Source organism: Callionymus lyra, chromosome 9 (assembly GCF_982586985.1).
Source record: "Callionymus lyra chromosome 9, fCalLyr1.hap1.1, whole genome shotgun sequence".
Taxonomy (NCBI): Eukaryota; Metazoa; Chordata; class Actinopteri; order Syngnathiformes; family Callionymidae; genus Callionymus; species Callionymus lyra.
In genome coordinates this window covers 10,414,658-10,424,249 of record NC_141826.1, presented here as the reverse complement: position 1 = coordinate 10,424,249, position 9,592 = coordinate 10,414,658, and positions in this window count along the sequence as shown.

Here is a 9,592-nt window from a genome sequence, read left to right as displayed (position 1 = left end):
GGCTTCATAAAAAGTGTATGGTTTTAATGTGTTGTTTAGACATAATTATATGAGTGATTATTGTGTAATATGGATGTGAATACACTTTTAGTGACTCAGTTTACAGGTTTATTAGTTATAAAGCTTTTAATGATGATTAAAAGGGAAGAAAGAAACAGTTAATCCAATATAATAAGCTTGTAACTGTTAAGTAAAGACACCTCAAGACTTTTCAGTTCCATTTTATTTAAGTTATTTAATGTTGTTTAATGCCATAATAATAAAAATAAAAATAATGCCATTAGCAACCATAGATGCGGATTTCATAGCATTGGCAGCCTTTAGTTTCCTCCTGTAACTGTATAGTCACATCAGCAGGTTAGCGGGGTCCTGTCGCTTAAAGAACCATCAGCAGTCCGTGACAGAGGCATGCATGTGACTACAACTCTAGACGAAGACAAACGGCCCACTTACTTTCTGCGTGTGCACAGGAGTGAAGTGATGAGGACGACCAACACAATGACGAGGCCGCCCACGACTCCCAGCAGGACGAACTCCAATGTCTTTGCTGGTGGGGGGGTCAATGAAGGGTTGCCCTGAAACATTGCAAATATATTCTTTATACTTTCTCCATGGACATTTTAGATAGATTCTAACTATATGGTTGATATATATATTGAGTTCAAGACATGTATGAATGTTGTACCGACATGTACTATAACGATGTGTCTTAAACTACAAACTGATGACAATTTATAAATAATTATTAATAATGTTGATACTTGACATTGAGAGGTTTGAAAAACAGTCAACTGACTCATAAATCTCAAACAAAAGCTATTGTTTGTTGAATTCTTTTCATTATTTAAAATGCAAGATATGAAATGAGCGCCTCCTACAAGCCCCATAATGCACTGCTGCAAAAGCGTCTATACCCAATCATATTAGAGTATGTGTTCGCGGTGGCCCCTTTGTGAGGCCCCATTGCTATCTTGTTATCAAGCAATAAATAATCTTTATAACTCAAATAAATAAATGCAAAGTCACAATGTAATTTTCATTTAAATTTAAATGTATTTTTAACCATAAAGTGCTCGTTCTATTCCAACAGTGGAAGTAAAGAAATCGTTTTTTAATTTTCATCAATATTTTCAATATAATGCACTGTTACAAAAACTTATGTATAGATTTTAAGACAAAAAGAATGAGGAGCTGTACATGGACTAGTTCTGTTCTTCACTTGCTAAATAAACTCTTACCTTGCTGTGACGCTGCCATGTGAGGCAACTCTTTCAGGGAATCACAACGACTTGACAGGGACTTCCAGTGTTGGTTCATCTCTTTCTCAAGAATCTTTCACTTCCTGCCGTCTCCTTACTGCCATAACAACGTCGAATCCTCTTTGTCCGAAAGTCAACAGAACCTGGAAAACATTGTATTAATGAAGTCGTATGATTCTGATCATTTGAAGTGTAAAATCTATTGAAAAAGGTCTGGTACCTACCAGTTCTGGGCAGTTCTTGCAGGTCACTTCCATGCAAAAACAAAACAAAAAAATAATAGTGCTCCCTTTTAAATATAAATTTAAGATTTTCATTACATGTTTAATTTTGCTGTGGATGTAGTTCACGGAACCTGTGATGTCATCATCCTTTGCCATGAAGACACCGTCAGAAATGGGTTGTTCCTTTTCTGCTCCAGTTTGAAGAAGCCCGATCAGAAGGTCCCGGAGTTTCTACCACACAGTCAATGTTTTCATCGTTCAAAGTTTGCCGGAGTTCTTGTAGAAACGCCTCTATTAAATCAGGAATGAAGAAAGTTAGTAACATCAATGTGCTAGAACTTGCAGATTCAGACAAAGTATACAAGTACGACAGCCTCAAGAGCAAAGACTACCTCTGTCTGGTCATGTTCTGCAACAGGTGGATTCGTGTAGTTACTGTAGTAGAACTGTAATAGACTGTAATAGAAACAAATGAAACTTATGTATTGATGTCAGCAGTAATAACTGACTACACAAGTAAGTAAGTAAGTCATTTATATTTATAGAGCACTTTTCCAGACCAGGGTCACAAAGCGCTTAAACAATTTAAAAAAAAAAAAGTAGGATCACCATGAGAACAAACGGCTCATCTTTTGGCAGATTTTTAAAAAGTTTCCCCTTTTTTTAAATGTCGGATCAACATACGTTGTGTTGATGTTTCTCTTTTATTGTGGTTTTATTTTGTATAGTTACTTCCTGTTTTCCTCCTTACCTCCCACATCAACCCTACTAATGGCACACAGCTGGAGCTGATCTGTAATCAGCAGAAGGAGCCTCGGCCTCCAGACCAGCGATCGAAGAGTTTCATGCGAATGGTAATTGTTTGCGTTTCTTCCTGGTTGTCTTCGTGTTCTTCTCAAGATAAGTGTTTTGCTTTCCTTGTGAGTGTTTTAGTTATTGTTGTTGTGGACTTTGATTGTTTTGTCTTGGCCTGTAAATCCCCCGAGTTATCTATCATAATCTCAGGTTCTACGAATTGGTGCGAAGCCCTCTAACCACTTCGCTATTGGTTTACTCCGAGGCACCGCCTCGTCTCTGAGAAAGCTTAATGAACTCGCCAACCAGCAGGGGGCAGTCCACTTCCTATAAAGGCGGGAAACACCCGCCGCACTTCCTCCAACTGAAAACTCAGCGAGAAGGGCGGCCTATGATAGATAACTCAGGGGTTCTACTTCATATTGGTGCTCCGCCCTCTAAGCGCTTCGCTATTGGTTGAAACCCAAGGCGAAGCCTGACTGGATAAATGTACCCCCAGCTGGACGCCGCTCCTGAAGCAGCATTGCTAGGGCCCCCTCCTGACCAGGAACCAAGTCCTACTGGAGCCATGGGCCTCGAGGGGTGCACAGCAGCACTCAAAACCGTATGAGCTACTGATCCCGCCGTCACGTTGAGGAGATAGGCCTTAGCAAAGGTTGAGGTGGACGCCCAAGAAGCAGCTGATTTTTTACACTCAAACTTTAAAAAATGGCCCAAAATCGATGTGTCCGAAAATGGAAAAAAAGGTCGGAATACTTAAGTATGATATCAGACGCATCATGTGAGCGCAAAAGATTGTTACGAAAATGCGTAAAATGTCGTTTTTTGAAGGCTCGAAAAAAGGTCTATTTCGACCGATTTTTTTTTCTCAAACTTTAAAAAATGGCCCGAAATCGACGTGTCCGAAAATGGAAAAAAAGGTCGGAATACTTAAGTATGATATCAGACGCATCACGTGAGCGCAAAAGATTGTTACGAAAATGCGTAAAATGTCGTTTTTTGAAGGCTTGAAAAAAGGTCTATTTCGACCAATTTTTTTTACTCAAACTTTAAAAAATGGCCCAAAATCGACGTGTCCGAAAATGGAAAAAAACGGTCGGAATACTTAAGTATGATATCAGACCCACCATGTGAGCGCAAAAGATTGTTACGAAAATGCGTAAAATGTCGTTTTTTGAAGGCTGGAAAAAACGTCTATTTCGACTGATTTTTTTTTCTCAAACCTTAAAAAATGGCCCAAAATCGACGTGTCCGAAAATGGAAAAAAAGGTCGGAATACTTAAGTATGATATCAGACGCATCATGTGAGCGCAAAAGATTGTTACGAAAATGCGTAAAATGACGTTTTTTGAAGGCTTGAAAAAAGGTCTATTTCGACCAATTTTTTTTACTCAAACTTTAAAAAATGGCCCAAAATCGACGTGTCCGAAAATGGAAAAAAAGGTCGGAATACTTAAGTATGATATCAGACGCATCATGTGAGCGCAAAAGATTGTTACGAAAATGCGTAAAATGTCGTTTTTTGATGGCTCGAAAAAGGTATTTTTCGACCGATTTTTTATTCTCAAACTTTAAAAAATGGCCCAAAATCGACGTGTCCAAAAATGGAAAAAAAGGTCGGAATACTTAAGTATGATATCAGATGCATCATGTGAGCGCAAAAGATTGTTACGAAAATGCGTAAAATGACGTTTTTGGAAGGCTCGAAAAAGGTATTTTTCGACCGATTTTTTATTCTCAAACTTTAAAAAATGGCCCAAAATCGACGTGTCCAAAAATGGAAAAAAAGGTCGGAATACTTAAGTATGATATCAGACGCATCATGTGAGCGCAAAAGATTGTTACGAAAATGCGTAAAATGTAGTTTTTTGAAGGCTCGAAAAAAGGTCTATTTTGACCGATTTTTTTTTCAAACTTAAAAAAATGGCCCAAAATCGACGTGTCCGAAAATGGAAAAAATGGTCGGAATACTTAAGTATGATATCAGACGCACCATGTGAGCGCATAAGATTGTTACGAAAATGCGTAAAATGTCGTTTTTTGAAGGCTCGAAAAAAGGTCTATTTCGACCGATTTTTTTTACTCAAACTTTAAAAAATGGCCCAAAATCGACGTGTCCGAAAATGGAAAAAAAGGTCGGAATACTTAAGTATGATATCAGACGCACCATGTGAGCGCATAAGATTGTTACGAAAATGCGTAAAATGTCGTTTTTTGAATGCTCGAAAAAAGGTCTATTTTGACCGATTTTTTTTACTCAAACTTTAAAAAATGGCCCAAAATCGACGTGTCCGAAAATGGAAAAAAACGGTCGGAATACTTAAGTATGATATCAGACACACCATGTGAGCGCAAAAGATTGTTACGAAAATGCGTAAAATGTAGTTTTTTTGAAGGCTCGAAAAAAGGTCTAATTCGACCGATTTGTTTTTTCTCAAACTTTAAAAAATGGCCCAAAATCGACGTGTCCGAAAATGGAAAAAAAGGTCGGAATACTTAAGTATGATATCAGATGCATCATGTGAGCGCAAAAGATTGTTACGAAAATGCGTAAAATGTAGTTTTTTGAAGGCTCGAAAAAAGGTCTAATTCGACCGATTTTTTTTTACTCAAACTTTAAAAAATGGCCCAAAATCGACGTGTCCGAAAATGGAAAAAAAGGTCGGAATACTTAAGTATGATATCAGACGCATCATGTGAGCGCAAAAGATTGTTACGAAAATGCGTAAAATGTCGTTTTTTGAAGGCTCGAAAAAAGGTATAATTCGACCGATTTTTTTCACTCAAACTTTAAAAAATGGCCCAAAATCTATTATTATTATATAATCTAGTAAAAGTTGACAGACAAGAGTTTATGATGGCTGCGACTCCACCTCCTCGACCAGAGCGTCGAGGGGCATTAAAGTTAGTGTGGCTGGGTGGTGTTGATTCATCTAAAGATACATAATCATCTATAGACAGCCAGGTTTCAGTTAAGCAGAATAAGTCAATGGTTTTATCTGATATGAGTTCATTAATTAGTGCAGCTTTTGAGGACAGGGATCGGATATTCAACAATCCACACTTAATGCTCCTGTCCTCTACAATAGTAGTGGAAGTATTTATTTGAGTTCGATTTTCTTTAACAACTCTTCTACTGCAGACATTTGTTCTTGGTTTTATTAAGCGGGGCAGATTCACCCTCTCTATGTGGTTAAAGGCAGGTGGCTGTTGCAGGAGAAGGGCAGAAGAGTGTGGAAGACTGCACTTCTGCCTTCTGATCTGTGCTCTGAGTTGTCACGTTAGATTGTTTTGCACCAGAGCTTTATAACTGTCTTGTAGTCTAATGATGATGGACAATCAAAACCTGTTGTGTTTTTAAACTTGATTGGTGATTTCATTTACTGAGAGAAACACGGTAGAAGATAAACAATAGACATGCGTAAAATGTCGTTTTTTGAAGGCTTGAAAAAAGGTCTATTTCGACCAATTTTTTTTACTCAAACTTTAAAAAATGGCCCAAAATCGACGTGTCCGAAAATGGAAAAAAACGGTCGGAATACTTAAGTATGATATCAGACCCACCATGTGAGCGCAAAAGATTGTTACGAAAATGCGTAAAATGTCGTTTTTTGAAGGCTGGAAAAAACGTCTATTTCGACTGATTTTTTTTTCTCAAACCTTAAAAAATGGCCCAAAATCGACGTGTCCGAAAATGGAAAAAAAGGTCGGAATACTTAAGTATGATATCAGACGCATCATGTGAGCGCAAAAGATTGTTACGAAAATGCGTAAAATGACGTTTTTTGAAGGCTTGAAAAAAGGTCTATTTCGACCAATTTTTTTTACTCAAACTTTAAAAAATGGCCCAAAATCGACGTGTCCGAAAATGGAAAAAAAGGTCGGAATACTTAAGTATGATATCAGACGCATCATGTGAGCGCAAAAGATTGTTACGAAAATGCGTAAAATGTCGTTTTTTGATGGCTCGAAAAAGGTATTTTTCGACCGATTTTTTATTCTCAAACTTTAAAAAATGGCCCAAAATCGACGTGTCCAAAAATGGAAAAAAAGGTCGGAATACTTAAGTATGATATCAGATGCATCATGTGAGCGCAAAAGATTGTTACGAAAATGCGTAAAATGACGTTTTTGGAAGGCTCGAAAAAGGTATTTTTCGACCGATTTTTTATTCTCAAACTTTAAAAAATGGCCCAAAATCGACGTGTCCAAAAATGGAAAAAAAGGTCGGAATACTTAAGTATGATATCAGACGCATCATGTGAGCGCAAAAGATTGTTACGAAAATGCGTAAAATGTAGTTTTTTGAAGGCTCGAAAAAAGGTCTATTTTGACCGATTTTTTTTTCAAACTTAAAAAAATGGCCCAAAATCGACGTGTCCGAAAATGGAAAAAATGGTCGGAATACTTAAGTATGATATCAGACGCACCATGTGAGCGCATAAGATTGTTACGAAAATGCGTAAAATGTCGTTTTTTGAAGGCTCGAAAAAAGGTCTATTTCGACCGATTTTTTTTACTCAAACTTTAAAAAATGGCCCAAAATCGACGTGTCCGAAAATGGAAAAAAAGGTCGGAATACTTAAGTATGATATCAGACGCACCATGTGAGCGCATAAGATTGTTACGAAAATGCGTAAAATGTCGTTTTTTGAATGCTCGGAAAAAGGTCTATTTTGACCGATTTTTTTTACTCAAACTTTAAAAAATGGCCCAAAATCGACGTGTCCGAAAATGGAAAAAAACGGTCGGAATACTTAAGTATGATATCAGACACACCATGTGAGCGCAAAAGATTGTTACGAAAATGCGTAAAATGTAGTTTTTTTGAAGGCTCGAAAAAAGGTCTAATTCGACCGATTTGTTTTTTCTCAAACTTTAAAAAATGGCCCAAAATCGACGTGTCCGAAAATGGAAAAAAAGGTCGGAATACTTAAGTATGATATCAGATGCATCATGTGAGCGCAAAAGATTGTTACGAAAATGCGTAAAATGTAGTTTTTTGAAGGCTCGAAAAAAGGTCTAATTCGACCGATTTTTTTTTACTCAAACTTTAAAAAATGGCCCAAAATCGACGTGTCCGAAAATGGAAAAAAAGGTCGGAATACTTAAGTATGATATCAGACGCATCATGTGAGCGCAAAAGATTGTTACGAAAATGCGTAAAATGTCGTTTTTTGAAGGCTCGAAAAAAGGTATAATTCGACCGATTTTTTTCACTCAAACTTTAAAAAATGGCCCAAAATCTATTATTATTATATAATCTAGTAAAAGTTGACAGACAAGAGTTTATGATGGCTGCGACTCCACCTCCTCGACCAGAGCGTCGAGGGGCATTAAAGTTAGTGTGGCTGGGTGGTGTTGATTCATCTAAAGATACATAATCATCTATAGACAGCCAGGTTTCAGTTAAGCAGAATAAGTCAATGGTTTTATCTGATATGAGTTCATTAATTAGTGCAGCTTTTGAGGACAGGGATCGGATATTCAACAATCCACACTTAATGCTCCTGTCCTCTACAATAGTAGTGGAAGTATTTATTTGAGTTCGATTTTCTTTAACAACTCTTCTACTGCAGACATTTGTTCTTGGTTTTATTAAGCGGGGCAGATTCACCCTCTCTATGTGGTTAAAGGCAGGTGGCTGTTGCAGGAGAAGGGCAGAAGAGTGTGGAAGACTGCACTTCTGCCTTCTGATCTGTGCTCTGAGTTGTCACGTTAGATTGTTTTGCACCAGAGCTTTATAACTGTCTTGTAGTCTAATGATGATGGACAATCAAAACCTGTTGTGTTTTTAAACTTGATTGGTGATTTCATTTACTGAGAGAAACACGGTAGAAGATAAACAATAGACATGTTATGAAAGGATTTATGAGTTTAGCTCATTGTGACAAGGTTCGTCATGCTCCTTTAACGTGTAATTACAATCTAATGTTGATACATTTGAGACACTTTTCCAGGAATAATGTATGGGAAGAAATGATGTCTCAAATAGAACACATGGAGTTAAGAAGTATTGCATTAGTATCACATTCTCATGAAGTGACGATTGCTTAAGTTTTGTATTTATGTATAGTGAAAAAATAGCTTAATACCAGGAACAAGTAGTTGTCTTTCAATATGTACTGATGGACTTCGGTCCACGGCTGTCCAGGGTGTCCGCTGCATCTCACCCAAAGAGCTGGAAAAGGCTTCATTCCACCAGAGGGAGATCCGAATGAATTAATACACCAAAATGTGCTACAATTGTCTCGCACTTTTTAAATATAAAATTGTATAATCCATGCTGATAATTTAAAGTAGAGTCACCTTTGTGGTGTTCCTGAAATGACGATTAGTCATGATTGACACGATAATCAGCACCAGATCGTTTGGATTTATGTCATTATAATGTTAGCAAAATAACTGCAAAACCGTCCAAAAGATATATTGAAGTTTGATTATAGAGTTGACAATATATGAGTTATATTATTTTATAATGTATGTATTGTCTATTTCCAAAGTCAAATCCACTATTTAATATGATAACTACAGCGCCCCCTGCTGTTTCATTCGTGAGTGAAATCTTTTGCTAAACTTCACTTCACTTCATTTACTGTACATATATATGATCTGTAAGAAGAAACATTAATTTGAGTAAATTAGATCAGTATATTTCTAAGTGGATCAGACATTTTAGGGAATCATACAGGTTCAGTAAAATATCATCCCCATTATTCCTTCATTTTACTGCTCTAATGAAAACTAAAAAGCACAATGATAATATGTGCTTTATTCAATGTTATCACGGCTTCTTCTTTCTTCATTCAAGTTTTGAATTGTGAGCTTTTCGTGACACAATTTTGACGACGTGACTGTATAACTGCTGCGCTTTGGTTTGTATTTGCTCACAATGTGCATGTTTGTGAGAGCAGGAATCTTCAATTCAAACTTTCTCATTGTTTAAATATCGCTTCACATGAATTAAACCTGTTTATGGCTTCATAAAAAGTGTATGGTTTTAATGTGTTGTTTAGTCAGAATTATAGTGATTATTGTGTAATATGGATGTGAATACACTTTTAGTGACTCAGTTTACAGGTTTATTAGTTATAAAGCTTTTAATGATGATTAAAAGGGAAGAAAGAAACAGTTAATCCAATATAATAAGCTTTTAACTGTTAAGTAAAGACACCTCAAGACTTTTCAGTTCCACTGAAGCATTAAAAGTGATATAAAAATCTTTTATTGAAGTTATTTAATGTTGTTTGAAGAATATAAATCTGTTGAGTTCATCATGTTTCGCACTAAACAATTTAAATATAACATTGCATT